Below are 15126 nucleotides of genomic sequence, written 5' to 3'. Positions count from 1 at the left end.
TTGCTGTGTCCATCTCATTTAAGAGAATTGTATTATATTACATTCCCAGAGGAAACAGTGTGCAAATAATAGATCAGATCCAAATCATCATAGTAGCCCTGTGATTTCGTCTTCACAGCCCTTGAAATTTGTCTTCTGAAAGAAAACATCAATTGACTCACAGCATATTCAAACCATCAAAAATTCACAACATAGGCAAAACTACTTGCAGAATATTTTTTTCCCCTGAGTGGATAGTTTATACTCACCCCTCTCTCCATGGTTTCTTCCATGATCAGCTGTTGTATTTTGAAGGTTTCCTTAATTGTAATCCACAAAACCATTGCAGTGAAAGGGCAGTTCTTCTCTGCCAAGCCTGGCAAAAGAAAAGATATAAAATCAATGTTTTATTGACCCTGCAACTCTCTAACACTGTCAAAGTAGCTTCAAGATGGGCAAGATTTCATCTACAATACTGTGGGAAATTTACTTTTTTTTACAATATTTTTTTACAACCATGTTTTATGTGATGACCAAGCAATTCTCTCTTCTTCTAGGCCATGGGCTAGGTATCCTCTGTCAGTCAATCATAGTTCCAAATCAGTGATGTACACAGTTCAGCATAACTTAATCAATGCTTGTTTTAAATAAAATATTTTAAAATAATTTAAAAAGCTTACTTATCCTCCATTACTACCAGATGTGTACTGGCAGAAAAGATAGAGAAATGCAGGAATGCCGTCTTCATTTGCACTGGTAATGATCACACTAATTTGATCCTTTTTGGTGCAGTGTGGTACATTGCCTCTTTCCATCATTTCATTACATGATCAGCGCCTTTGTAGGCACATGATCGGTAGCAGTTTGCTTTGTATTTCACTGTGAAAGCTGTAGTTCTCTTGAAAAAATGCTCCTTGCAGACAGCCTATTTGTAGGTAGCATCTTTCAGTGGGAGGCCCACTAACTTCATCTGCTTTTCTCTGTTTTTACACAAGTGGTGGGCTGTAGGCTCATTGACAGTCAATTTTTTCATTATCAGCATATGCAGCTGTTTGAATACTAATTATTCCCTCATTCTTGTCCATTTTCTACTCATTGTCAAAGAAGCTAAAGTTTTTTGTGGAAAGTCCAAATTAGAGGTCAGTTTTGCATGATGATTATTGTTTAAATAAAACAGAAAGTATAACAAAACAACTTCCTGGGAACATACATGTCTTGTATAATTACCTTTGGGCAAAATTAGGCTGTGAAAGTAAATCTGAACTGCAGAGTTGTTTGATGCAGTTAGAAATCTTTTTAAAGTGTTTTAATATTTATAGTAGTTCTTAAAAAAGAAAGTCCAGCAGTTTTAGCAACACTTGCCTTGCATAGCTTATTTACCCCACAGTCAGAGGCTACCTTTACAATTTATCAGGTGAAAAAATATTTCCCTAAAGGAAACGCACCCACTGTAGTCTTTACTGTGCAGCTTGTATGAAAGCTTATAGGCTGCAAACCAGAAGACTATTACCTTAGCTGTGCGTTTGAGGCACTGCTTATCACACAATCCAACTCTAAGGCAAGCAGCTCTTGGCTCCAAGGCAGCAGAACAGGCACAAAACTTATTTCCCACACAAGCTGCAGGGAGTTGCGAGTTAATGGTGATTTTCTCTGCCCAAAACAGTAATCTGGATTTACAAAATAAAAAAAATCTAATTGTTTTATGCTTTATGCTTTATCTAAAGCCAAGACTTACCTAGGTAGAGGTGAATGTAGCAGAATGCAGTCACTTCCCATCACCAGTGACTCCAAAGTTTGGTTCCTTCAGCTGCTGCTCTCTCTGTGAGGCTCTCACTCTTGGCAGTGCTTAGAATATCTTTTACATCCTCACTAAGAAAGAGATTTCACCGCAACTGCCTCCAGTTGCTGGCCTCTGACAGACAGCAGGACAACCCTTGGCAGAGCTGAGGGTGATTTGCCTTCAGATCCCCGTGATGTTCCTGCAGCAGATGAATCGCCAGCTTTGTGAGCACTGCAGACTGATGGGTTCACATGCCTGGCTCTTGCCTGCACGCTGCTCTGAGCGCTTCTGGTACAACTGCAGGTATCACTTACAATCTTTGACAGCCTGAGTGATTTAGGCTCTCTGATCTTTGCCTCTCACCAGCTCACATTTTTCTGTGAGGAGCTCACTGAAGATGCACGTCAGGGTGTCCCTTTCAGGATGGGCTCCCAGCTGAAATTTCCCTAACTCCCATGTTCAGAAAGGTGTGAAAATTGTCCTGGAGTTCACCTGTGTGTAACCCTTAGTGTCTGCCTCTTCTTCAATGTCACTCTGTGCTTCTGTGCGGGAGTGAGTTTGTGCTCTAGGTGAAGAGGGGCTTCTCTGCCAGGCTAACTTCTGGTAGCCTGATGAGGTGTTACAGTGAGTGTGACCAGCAAGTTTAAATCCAGAGATGATTATGCTAATTTAAATCTTTTCTACGCAGTTTGACTCCATGTGTATGTAAGTGTACACATGCAGATTCTCATTTCCAAAGACAGGCAGAGGCTGCGTCACCTCTTTCCCTCATTTGATTATGTGGCTTGCTGCTGTTGCTAATGGATTACATTTGCAGCTATTACGAATTGCTCTTAGATATAATCTAGTCTTGTTAGATATAGAAAGAAAATAAAACAAAAGGCAATTTGTTATCAAATCATAATACTCTTGCCACATAAAACCTTTCTGATTATTACTTTTAAGTTAGTCAATAATGTGTTCTGATGCTATAATGTAAGTGGAAATGTGGCATCCAGAGTAATATGAGACAGTACACATGCATGGCAGACATTGTCTCATCTCTGTATCCCTACTGCAAGAAAAATAAGTTAATTTTCATAGTAATTCAAAGAAAAACTCTGATTCTTGTCAAGCTCTGAGCATTTTAACATGTTTGAAGTTCTCTTGGCACTGCTTCTGCCTTAATAAAAGACACAGTTTTCTGCAAGATAGGCAGATATGTAAGGCTGGTCCTCATAGCTCTATATTTGCTTCCAAGCTAGAGTTATGTGTCCTTCTGACAGTAAACAGATTTTGCATGGAATTAGAGTTTGTTTATATAAATTTAAAAAGTCATATAATAACTAACAGAGCCTGTTAAACTAAACTGAGAGTTGGTGTAAGCCACTGTCACTGGGAGATGAGCTCCAAGATGGGAGGGTGGATAGCATGGTAGGTAGAGGGTTTGACCTCCGGTGATAAAAGAAAAAAAGCAAAGCTTGAGTTCATAGCAGGTTACTGGAGAAGCTTTTCAGAGTTCAGGCATAAAGCACTGAGCTGTATTTATGTTGGGATCCTAAAGCAGTCTTTAGGTTATGATTAGCTTTGGCTGGGATGAAGGTTAGGAGTTAGACTCAGTAAAACTGATTTATGCAAATCTAAAAAGTTACCTGAACTCCACCATAATCCTACTTGTAATTTCTCTCTGGCCTACAAAAGATATGGGGCAAAACCATATTTGGGGAAAAGAAAGGGGAATGGCAAAGACAAAAGGAAAAGCAATGGCTGGACCTCGAGTTGGGGCTTGAATTCACAGAGCTCCAGGGCAAAGGAGAGTGTCTGCAACGGGAAAGAGGGCTGCTGGCCTGTGTTTTGGCTGACAAGTTGGGGGCAGTGTGAAAGGACGGAGGTTATATTGCGATATATGTTGAATTAATGCTAAGGTGATGACTTGTTTCAGATTGACTTAAGAAATTATGCCAAACTTGGTTTCTGAGCCACCTTTTGCTCTGGTGCTTAATTGCAAGGCTGGGGAAAAGATCAGTCTTAGTGTTGCGATTCAAGCTGGGATTTGCCTTTGCTAGGGCCAGTAAGTCTTGCTGACAAGTTGGCTGGCCAGCCAACAGAGCTGGCCAGACTATGTTGGGTGTCAGTGCCAGTTTGTGGTACTGTGATGTTTGTACATGTGGATCTGGATGGTGTCACTAGGTTAGGGGAAGCTTTTTCTAGGCTTGTGCTTAGAATTAGATTTTGCAAAACCAAGTGTGGAAAAACTCAGATGCAAGCCTGTTTTAACTCGTGAACTTTCTCTGCACAAATGTATAATTAAAAGTTAGCAATTATGGGTATTTTTCACGAGGCTGAAAAATTTCAGGTAAAATGCTCTTCAAATATAATTTTCTTCTTTGAATTTGCTTGGATCTGGACAAATATAACAGCAGCACAGATACTACCAATGTGCACTGAACACACTGACCTTTCAGCTATTTGCCTTTGTGTCAAGCATTGTATCCTTCTGGGCCACGGGGAATCCCAGGACGCTGGAAGCAAAAGTAAAAAAAAATCAATGCTCTTGATTTCAAAAAACAGCAGAGATATAAGTCAGTCACAGAGACGTCATTCCTTACTACCCTCCCTGTCATGTTCAGCCATAATTTAATTGGAAATCGATTTTAAGTGCTGTCCTAGATGGGGCTTCTTCTGACTATGTTTTTCCAAAGTCCTTTGATTTTTTTTTCATGGAAGCTTTAAAAAAAGAACAAAGTTGGTGGCTGACTAGTGGTAACTGATGAGTTAATTGAATGCCTGGTATTGGGGGGAAGCAAAAAAATGCAGCTAACTATTGCCCAGTCACTGGAGAAACTGTCCAGCCTGCTGGCATCTGGTGATAGAGCTGCACAACCCCTGGGCAATAGCTGTTTCTAATAGTGTTATCTAAAATTAAAATAAAAGACCATGTAAAATTCTGTTGTAAAATACACACATGTGTTTTATAAGTGTAAGTTATGGTAGACTTTGCTCTGTAAACAGCACTCTGATTACATGGCAAAGGAGGGTCTCATGGCTGAATCAGAGAACTGGAAGTCAAAAGGTCTAGGTTTCCACTTTTACCACAGACTTGCTCAGGAACTTTGGATGAGTTGTTATTTTTGTGTCTCAATGTTCCAAACTATAGAGTAAAAATATTGACAATTTGAGATAAATTTATTATTTTTTGTAAAGAGGATCTTAGAATAAAATGCTTTTCCTGAGTCTGCCAACATCCATCTGGGCTGGTGAGCTCTGGCACAGGATAGTTCACTTTCTTACCAGAAAACAGGTACTTTTCTCTACTTTTGCCCTGATGTTGTGCAGAAATATAAGGAAAAAGCATGGAAAACCAAAATGTATAATCTGAAGCAGTTTATAACCTGCTGTAGTTTTGTTTCTGTTAGATAGATAGAATCTGTTAGATAGATTTCATCATGTTTTGGGAAGTCAATAAGTCACTGCACTTGTAATGAGTGGATCTTTGTGCATTAAATTATTGTCTCCTATTATGTCATATGCACATCATGTGAAGGAGCTCTGCCTTAATTTGCTTTATCATTAATCATTACAAGTAAAAATTAAGGAAGAAGTTAAGGAAGATTTATCATGCACATGGAGTGTAAGGCTTTATTGATAAACTGCGGGATGATGCCTGTTAAATGTTTGCCTTTGCTAAGTCATATAAAGCCAGCTTGCCAAGGACAAGCTCCAAAGGAATCACAAATCTACAGATTTGTTTTTTTAAAGTGTAATCAGTCAGAGGCCACTCTGTGGTCACTCATAGGTGAATCGACAAAGAACAGCACTTGATTCCTCAAGGACTTGTAAAAGAGAAGAACTATCAAAATCAGCCACACTACTTTGAAGCACTGCAAAGAGCATAATGCTCAAGGAGAGAAGGAAGGTGTTCTCAGATCTGTGTGATGAAGCCCTGCTTCTCCACTGATCTCAATTATGGAACTAGAGGCTTGGTTTATACAGCACGTGAGATTCTGGCTTTAAAACAAATTTTCATCAAAGACTATTGAAGACTTGAGACTCTTTGCTTGTTTGAATACTACAGAAATCATGAATATCTTCTGGAAGTTGGTAATATGAGAATACATTTTTGAGTTGTGCTTGTCCTGCAGAGATGATTTTGAAAAAAATTAAACCTGACCACTTACCATCAGTGTTCATAGAGAGAAAAGATAGTTTCTTAGGCTTTTAATATTCTTTTCAAAATTGCCTACATGGCACAAAAATGGCTTGAATGGCTTTTCTGGGATAGTTTAAGGAGGCAACCTTCTTGACTTTGCATCTTTGTGGAGGGTCAGGTGAAGCATTGAAGAACCTCACTATGCTGAGCTAATGTTTGTGGGAACAGAGCTCCAGGGAAAATGAGTTTTAAGGCATGTTCAGTAATGAGTATATGGAAATTCTTCTTCTCCAGCTACCTTGGCCAACTTTACCTTCTAGCATCTTTGAAAAAGGGCATGGTGCATTCACCATCCCTTATGGTACTGTCAAGTGCACTGCTGGAGCTACAGGAAACCCTCAAGGTGACCACTGTGTTAACCAGCAGAATTGTCAAGCCAGCCTGATAATCAACACCCACTACTTTTCTCTGCACAGGTCCATGCAGCAGTTGTACTTTCCAGACATGAGCACTAGTGAGTTTAATCAGCTCTTGAGTTTGAAGACCAGTGACAAGTGGTGTTCCTCAAGGGTTGGTGTTGCAAGTGGTGCTGTTTACATCTTTGTTAGTGACATGGACAGTGGGATTGAGTGCACCCTTGGAAAGTTTGATGACACCAAGCTGAGTGGTGCAGCTGACACAGTGGAGGGAAGGGATGTCATCCAGAGGGACTGTTGCATCCAGGTCTAGGGCCCACGACATAAGAAGGATGTGGACAGGATGGAGCAAGTCCAGAGGAGGGCCACAAAGCTGATCAGAGGTTGGAGCACCTCTCCTATGGAGACAAGTTGAGAGAGTTTTGGCTGTTCAAAACTGGAGAAGAGAGAGCTCTGGAGAGAACCTATAGCAGCTTTCCAGCTGCTATAGCAGCTCCTGAGGAGGGATGAAGAGGGGTTTTTTACAAGGACATGGAATGATAAGCCAAGGGATAACAGCTTTAAATTGAAAGAGAGTAGATTTATATTACATATTAGGAAGAAATTCTTTACTGTAAGGGTGGTGAGTTGCTGGCACAGGTTGTTCAGAGATGTTGTGGCTGCCCCATCCCAGGAAATGTTGAAGACCAGGTTGGATGGGGCTCTAAGTAACCTGGTCTAGTGGACCGTGTTCCTGCCCATGGCAGGGGGTGGAACTAGACGGTCTTGAGGATCTCCTCAAACCCAAACCATTCAATGATATTGTTGCCTTAAGAGACTGCTGAAAAAGAGACTCCAGGCCAAATTAGGGTATAAGATAAGAAAGCAGAAAGCTTTAATGAGCCACCGGGCTCCAGGAATAGAACCATTGCGCGCGCGCGCTTTCGACTCGGATGTTACAATTTTATAATGATGTCCATCCAATCCCTGTTCGTCCACCCCCTGGCTCTGCCCCGTTCTGCCCCCCGGCACACCCCTTTGGGAATTGAGTCTGGGGGAGTTTGGGACCCCTCTTTCTTCATCTTCCTCTTCATCAAAGCATGTGCAGCCCTTGGAGGCCTTCCAAAGTTCTGGGTCTGAAGGCTGTTGTCCGTGTTTACAATGCTTGGGGCAGGCATTAAGGTGCTTTTTGCAAATCTACATTGAAAAGAAGACTAAACAACTAATGGACTTAATGGAATTTTGAGGGACTGACAGGAAATGGGGAACAGTGTTGGGTAAATGTGTAAACTACTGTGCTAAAAGGTGAGGGATATAATGTAGCTACTTTAAAAATCTATAAAAATTAAAAAATCAAAAACTCTAAGGCAACAATATATATGATTGTATATGTTTCACTCTTGCATTGGCATAAGTGGGTTTTGTGGGCTCAAATTTGACCAGTGGTGAATGACAGCCTGGGTGGCCTCTAAGTGCCAAAATATATTTAAAGCAAAGGATTCTGTCAATATGTATTACTATTTGCATGTTTAACTGGGGCAGATGAAAATACATTGTTCATTGTGGAAGAAAAATAGTTCATGACAAGAATACTAAAAACCAGAAGCAAGTACTTACCTATTCCTACTGAAGAATATAATTTGGGTCACCCTCCATAAGGAAATCAAAGCCTTACAATCAAAAAAGAAAATGTGTTTAAAAAGTAGCTATATTCTACATTTTCTTTATTTCACTGAAGCATACTGACAGTATGTGATCGTAACAGTGCAACAAGAACCAGTGGAATTAAATTATATTTCTCCTGGAGCTGTTTTGTTCCTCTTACCACACAGTCACTAGGGAAACTGAGGAATTGTTATGAGCCAGGCAAACTGGAAGGTTTTCAAATGGCTTGACATGCAGAAGCAATATTTTTCTCTCTGAGTTATATTCAGGTTATATTCCCCTGTAGGAGGGACAGAAAATAAACTGAAGTCTGGTCAAAAGTACATTACAAATTTGTCATTGACAAAAGGTGCCTTTCATTTACACAAACTTATCACTGTAAGTTTTCTGTGACTCAGCAAACTGCGGGGTTTGGCTCTCAGAATTAAATAGTCTCTTGTGGCACAATGCCAGAGTCCAGTGTGCTTACACTTAGTATTATCAGAAACTGAAAGTCAATAAAATTTATAGAAGCAGAATTTTCCAGGCTGACCATGACCTTGCTGTAGAAAGTTGTACATTCAGCAGTGCCAGCTACAGCCTCTTATTGTTCAGAGGTTGAGTCTTCACTGTGGTTTGTATCTAGACTACTTTTTGTACAGGAGGAAAGACATGGATTTTCATGTCTTATGATATGGTGCAATTTAAACTAGATTATACATTATAAAACCACTGTGTACTGAATTGGTCTCTCCATCTTGCTTTATCAAGAAATGCAAGGCAACAGCTCTCCATAAGAACTGCAAAAAGGGATAATTTTCAGTTCTGCTGAGGAAGTAAGAAAAAACTTTAGGGTGCAGAAATCTGGCTTATTTTTCTGGACATCCTGTACATTGCTTTCTAACTAATGGAATAAGTTCCAGTACTTTATTATGAGTCCAGTCCTTAAGTTCATGAAGTCATTTGTTAAATTTTCTGAAAATATTTTTGAGAATTGAAACTGGAATTTAAATTCATATTCATTTGTTACACAGCTTAGAGAGTATATATCTTTTCACTTCAGTCTAATGAAACAGACCCTGCATGGCCTCACTTTGGGCTTTATGTCATTGACTATGGCTCACTGATGAGGTTTCCAAAGCTTCCCACCACCTGGATGCTCTGTGCTCTCACTGTTCTGTTCTTTTTCTTTCTCAATAGGATGATTCCTCTCTTGTTAATAGGATGATTGCTCCTTTGTTTTCAATAAACCCGATATGTTGCTCACAAATCAATTGGCAAAAAACATCATATCTGTTTCTGCTGTAGAAACACTGCTGGTGTTTCTGGTCTATGGGTGCTAGTGTTCTCCTCTATGTTTTGGAACCTTCCCCATAAGGAATTTAATTATGTTTTCTTTTTCCCTGATTACCTTCACTCTTATCTCAATCATTTTTTCTGGCTGCTTCACCTGTCTGTATAAACTAGATAGCAACATAATCCTTGGGCTGGCAACAGTGATATATGCTGATAAAGGATGACTTATTTTGTAAATATTGAACTTGGGTCCTGAAATGCATTGTGGTTAAAAACCGTGCTGTTAGATATTGACAGATGATACTTGCCATCAAAAATCAGACAAAGATGAGAATTAAAAAAAGCGGCACCTGCTTGTAAGTTCACTTGAAAAGGCCCTGAAATAAAGTGGTCCTTCAAGTAGGTCAGTGCATAATTTCAGTGAATAATAAAACCAATTAATACACATGTGCAAAGCTGCCTTCCTGAAGTCATAGCTGTTGCAGCAATTGGCTTATTACCCCTCAAACCAAAGCAAACCAGACCTGGTTTGATACTGTCTGGTGGAGAAAATAAATCTTATTTTGCTGATAAGATTGAGTAGAAAAATAGGGCCCCAGAACACAAAATAAATATAAACACCTTCTACTGAAAAACATTATCAGATGCACCAGTTCACTCAGGGCAGATCATATTCAGCAGCACTATGCCATGTTTATTCTTACTTTGTCTTTTATGTACCTATGCTGGGTTCAGCAATGGAAAATCAAAATTCTATATAGAAATACAAACCCATCATTTACGTGCATGCTTCAGGAAGCCTCAATTTCATGTCTGAAGATTTGGGATAATGGTACCCAGCAAAGCAGCATCATTATTACTGCTTAATAATTTGAATGCTGCTTTCTCAGTTAGTGATCTTGTCTACATTTTGAGAGGCAGGACAGTAGTTCTATGGGGTAAGCTCTACATAAATATTATCACCTGGAGACTTGTAAAATATTGTACCTTTCTGCTTCTTCACTGGACTGATGAATGACACCCTAGTTTGAGACCACTCATTGCTTTCTACCCCATTTTATCTTTTTATATGAACACCCCAAGGTTCTACATATTCATGCTCTTCTAACACAGGTGGTGTGGACCTTAATGCTGATAAGACAACATAAAAAGCTTTTCTCCATTAAAATTTGCCTTTACTGGCAAAATATTGTTTCCACATGCCCTGCTTTTGACAGCACTGTAACCTTGCTCCTGTTTAATCTCATGCAAGAAAGCAGAGCTGGAATGCATGAAAAGGAAAAGCACATTGATACTTATCTGTGTGAAAGTGCCAAGATATACTCTGAGATCTGCATTCATGGAACTGTGCTAATAATCAGAGCATTGGGATCAGTTAAAAGGCCTGATTTTATTTTTAATAAATATCAGCTAAGTAGAAAAGTGAACTCTTTAGGCTTGCTATAAAAAGGTACCTTTAGTTGCAAAGATGACTGGTTGAGCGTATGAGCTTAACAATGTGACTGGAATACAGTTGCACCTGAGAGAAGGATATTACGGACTGCTGGGAACCACAGCTGTCTGCACACTGTGGAGTTATTTCCTCATCACTATTCTGGAGCACTGCTTATCCAGGAGGAAAAGTAGCAGATATATCAGGCCCTCAGCATCCACTAACAGAAATATTGGTGCATAAGATATGAAGGGAAAAATAAAGTTATAAACGAGTTAGTCATATGGACACCAAACCTACCATTATTATCTGTTTTCATTAATGAAGAAAACAAAAAAAATTTCATTAATTTCTAAAAACTTCCATTAGGCTGTCACTAACACAGAACTCTAACAGGAGCTCCAGCATGACATGAAACAATAAGAATGTAATGTCATCAAAAGAACATTGGAAGACAAGATTCTTCTTACAGAGATTTTGGTAGCTAAAATATAACCCTCTGTACTGAAGTGAGCCAGTGGCTACAGAAGGAAAAAATAAACTTTAGAAATACAATTTATATGGCCCAATTTTAGACATCAGCTATAGAGAAGATTAATTGTATTGACTAATGTGAATAATTCAGATGAAGATATGTACCTTGTGGCCTTCATAAATTGGCATTTGTGTAGATGAGTTTCCAGAGCCACGTTTTGTAAATAAGTCACTTTAAAAAGCTTTGTAAATATTAAAAACCCCTCATAATTATAGTTATGAGGGTACTATATTGATGGTTTTTCCTGATTTCCTGCCCTATGCTTCAAAAAGAATTGAAATGAAAACACCATAGGACCAGTTCTTGCAACAGCTCTAATCAGGGAAGCTTGAGCTCCTTTAGCTCCTAGTGTTGAGCTGCTGATGGTAAACTAGAGGCCTGTGAGAGAGGAATGCTGTTGATGCCATTCCTTGTAGAACAGTGAGGGGGAGGGTGTGTGAAGTGAGAACAGGAGTATTGTTTGCGTGTGGCCTAGTGTGCCTTTGGCACCTTTGAGGGGCTTGAAAGAGAAAAGAGCTTTGTTAAAGAGAGAAGTGAAGCAGAGTATTGGCTGTGGCAGGTGTGGGTATGCACAGGCTGTGCTGGAGTGGTTTAAAAGGGAGAGGAGTGGGACTGATGATTGTGCAGTGTCCAGTAGGTGATGTCGAGAAGGGAAGGGAAGGGAAGGGAAGGGAAGGGAAGGGAAGGGAAGGGAGAAGGGAAGGTTTTTTAGGAGGTGCTTATGAGGGGATCTACAAATGACAGGCACTGTGATTCAGTGACAATGCTGATGCTCTGCCATGGCCATGGCAAGACTTTTAGAGCAAATGCCACATCAAAATCAGTCTGCTTAAGAACATGAGAACCACTGTGGCAAATTAGAAGGCATGTAGTATCCAGCTGCCTTATTTAACACAGGATGACCTCAAATGCATCTCACTTTCTGCATTCATAAATGTGCAGCAAGGGAGGCTGTTCAGGAGACTGTCTTCTCTGTGTCCTTGGTGGAAGGAGATGGGGCAATTGCCTTCAGTGTAGCTAGAGTGACTCAGAGCAATGGAGCCTAAAGAAAGGCTTATGACCTAAAAAGCTTGAACTTACCTAGCAGTGAACTGACTCAATGCCTCTGTATGAATTGAGGATTGCTCTACACTTTGACCCTAGAATTTAATTCTCACTGTCATTAACTTCCTATGCAATAATATGTCTTAACTGAACAGGCCTTGCTGAAAACAGAGACAAGCTAACATAAACATCTAATATTGCCATATTAGCTTAGAACAATTTTTTTTGTCCAGTATAGTGTCTCTGCCAGTGGCCAAGGCAAGAGCATAAAAAATGACGAAATATTTAGTGATTCTTTGAGCTCCTTTCCCATTCAGGCAATCACTGGATTAGGAACTCCTGGTATGGAGCACACAGATAATTGTGTTTAATAGTCTTTTATGGATCTGTTTCCAATCATTGTGTTTAATCCCTTTTTCAGATCCAATTGTATATTTGGACAAAGTCCTGTGTAATGTTATGGTGCATGTAACAGTTTTCCTTTTCCATCAGCATCTGCTGGTTAAATCCCTCTACTTTTTCTGCTATGACAACAGTGCACAACTACTCCCTGTGACTTTTGCCTGTGCTGTTGCTGGTTTTATAAATCTGTCTTGCATACCTTCAACCTCTTTTCAAGCTGCAGCATCTGGTCCATTTTGTACATCCTTTAGGGAAACTGTTTCATATCCTTGTATGCTTTTGAATGCTGTGATGTGGGGTGCATATATGAAAGAGTTCTGATTTTCTGAATTAAGAGTGCTGTGTAAGAGCAAGAGAACAGGTTTTGTTGCAGGTTGTGCAGCTCATTCATCACAGTGCATTGTATCTTCTGTGGTCTGCGAAGCTGTTACTGGTAGCAAGCTGTGACAACTATTAAATGCCAAGTTTGGAGGCAGAGACGTTAGCGAATCTGTTAGAAGAATTGTATTATAGCCTGAGTAACAAACAGAATAAGCAGTATTTTCTATGAGATTCTTCAAAGTATCAGTAGTTACATAGTAAAATATGATTGTTTTAGCCTGATGTTTATCATTCTTAATATACAATTTTATACAAATTTTAGAGAAATATTTTTGTCCCTTGATAAAGAAGCCCATTTCACAATCAGAAAATGTGGTTAGAACTGTGAATGAGTATTAGAACCATGTCTAACAGAGCAAGTCTCTCTCGACAATTTGTGTGGCTTTGGGGAAGATTTCTTCTTGTCTGTCGTATCTAGACTTTTCTTATATGCTTTGTCCTACTCTCCTTCTCTGCTGTAGGACTTTTTTCCAGTGTTATCCTTCTCACTTCGTCTTGAGTATCACCAGTACTTTAAACAGTGGAAGTCAGAGCTAGCTATTAAACTGTTTGTAAATATCTTTTCAACTGTTATTAGACCTCAGAGGCAACATGAGGGTGTACATGTGCATTGCAACATTTTGTTTAGGAAGCTCACAAGAACATTGCAAACATTTTCTCTTGTCCTTATAATTCTAAATCATGAAACTTTTTATGTGGGATTTACCAACAGCATGTAATGGTGTTAGGAATTTTAGTTCCATTTTAAAAACTAACTTGGTCACTCAGGAGTCTAATATACAAAAATAATCAGTAGGACTTCACCTTCCTAAATGCTTTACTCACTCTGAAAATCAGTTTTACTTTTAGAACGAGTTAGGGGATTGAACAAACTTTACTCCATCCCACGTTCATGGTTTTGGTACTACAGCTAAGGAATTCCAAATCAGTTTTCTGAATGCCACTTTTACAAAATGGCCCACGGCCTAAACTGTCAGGATGCAAAACAGATGGATCCAATGGCCTTTTAAAATAAAATGCTCCTGACATCAGATGTCTATGTTGTTTATGATAATATGATAATTGAAAAAGGCTAAAATGTGAGTTCCTTATTTTTGACACCAGACAGCAAAGGTTGATGTGCCAGTACAGAAGCTATTTCCATTGGTGTGTTTCCCACGCGCTATTTTACCTACTTTACAAAATCTTCTTGTCTAAAAGGGAAATGTCTTTTCCTTGATTAGGATAGGTTTTGAGGAGACTTCCAGAGTCTTTTGAAAACTCATTAATTAGGAGTGCAGCTCCAGACTTTTGAAACATCCTTTTTATCCCTTACTTTTTGGCTTTAGGGAAATAGCTGAATTAATACAAGTGACATAACTGGAGAGAATGCCACGTAATGAAGGGCTCTTTAATCAATAGATTATTCTAGTGGGTTTTCCATCATTGCAAGCCTTAAAACCAAGATAGGATATCTTTCTCAGAGGTAATGAAAATGTATGTCCTTCCTTATAAAGCTGATGATTATTTCCTCTGGCTTTGAAACTCACGAGTCCCTGGGATTCTTGTTCATAGTAAACAGCACTTGCAAACATGACTGATATTCAGAGAGTTCAGTCCCTGAGTCATCTGTGCATGTTGCTTTCTAAAAGCCCTCTCTGCACATCTGTTGTGTGGGAACTTACATCTGTGGGTTATTGCAGAATTGCTAGGGAGGAAAATAAATGTTGCCATAAAAGATTGCTATTGTAATATGCTTGATAAAAGTACCATTGCTGAATAACCTAATTCATCTTGAGAGTAAAAGTAAGGAGTTCCTAAAGGTATCCAGAAGGAAAGTTTAAACAGAATAACACAAATTAGTCAGTTTTCTGATAAATACAACTAGTTCCTAATTTATATGACCTTTATAAGTAAGAATAACAGGAAAAATTATTATGCCAGTTAGGAAGCAGAAAGAAACAACATGTTTTTTCCCTTGGTCTGTTCAGCCTGGAGGAGACTGAGGGGAGACCTCGTTGCAGTCTACAATTTCCTTGTGAGGGGAAGAAGAGGGGCAGACACTGATCTCTATTGAGCCACACAGACGCTCCACTGGTGACAGGCTGTTGGTGATGTGCACAGAAAAGA

Source organism: Neopelma chrysocephalum, unplaced genomic scaffold (genome assembly GCF_003984885.1).
Source record: "Neopelma chrysocephalum unplaced genomic scaffold, ASM398488v2 Primary Assembly neopelma1_42, whole genome shotgun sequence".
NCBI lineage: Eukaryota > Metazoa > Chordata > Aves > Passeriformes > Pipridae > Neopelma > Neopelma chrysocephalum.
Note: the sequence above shows the minus strand (reverse complement) of the source record.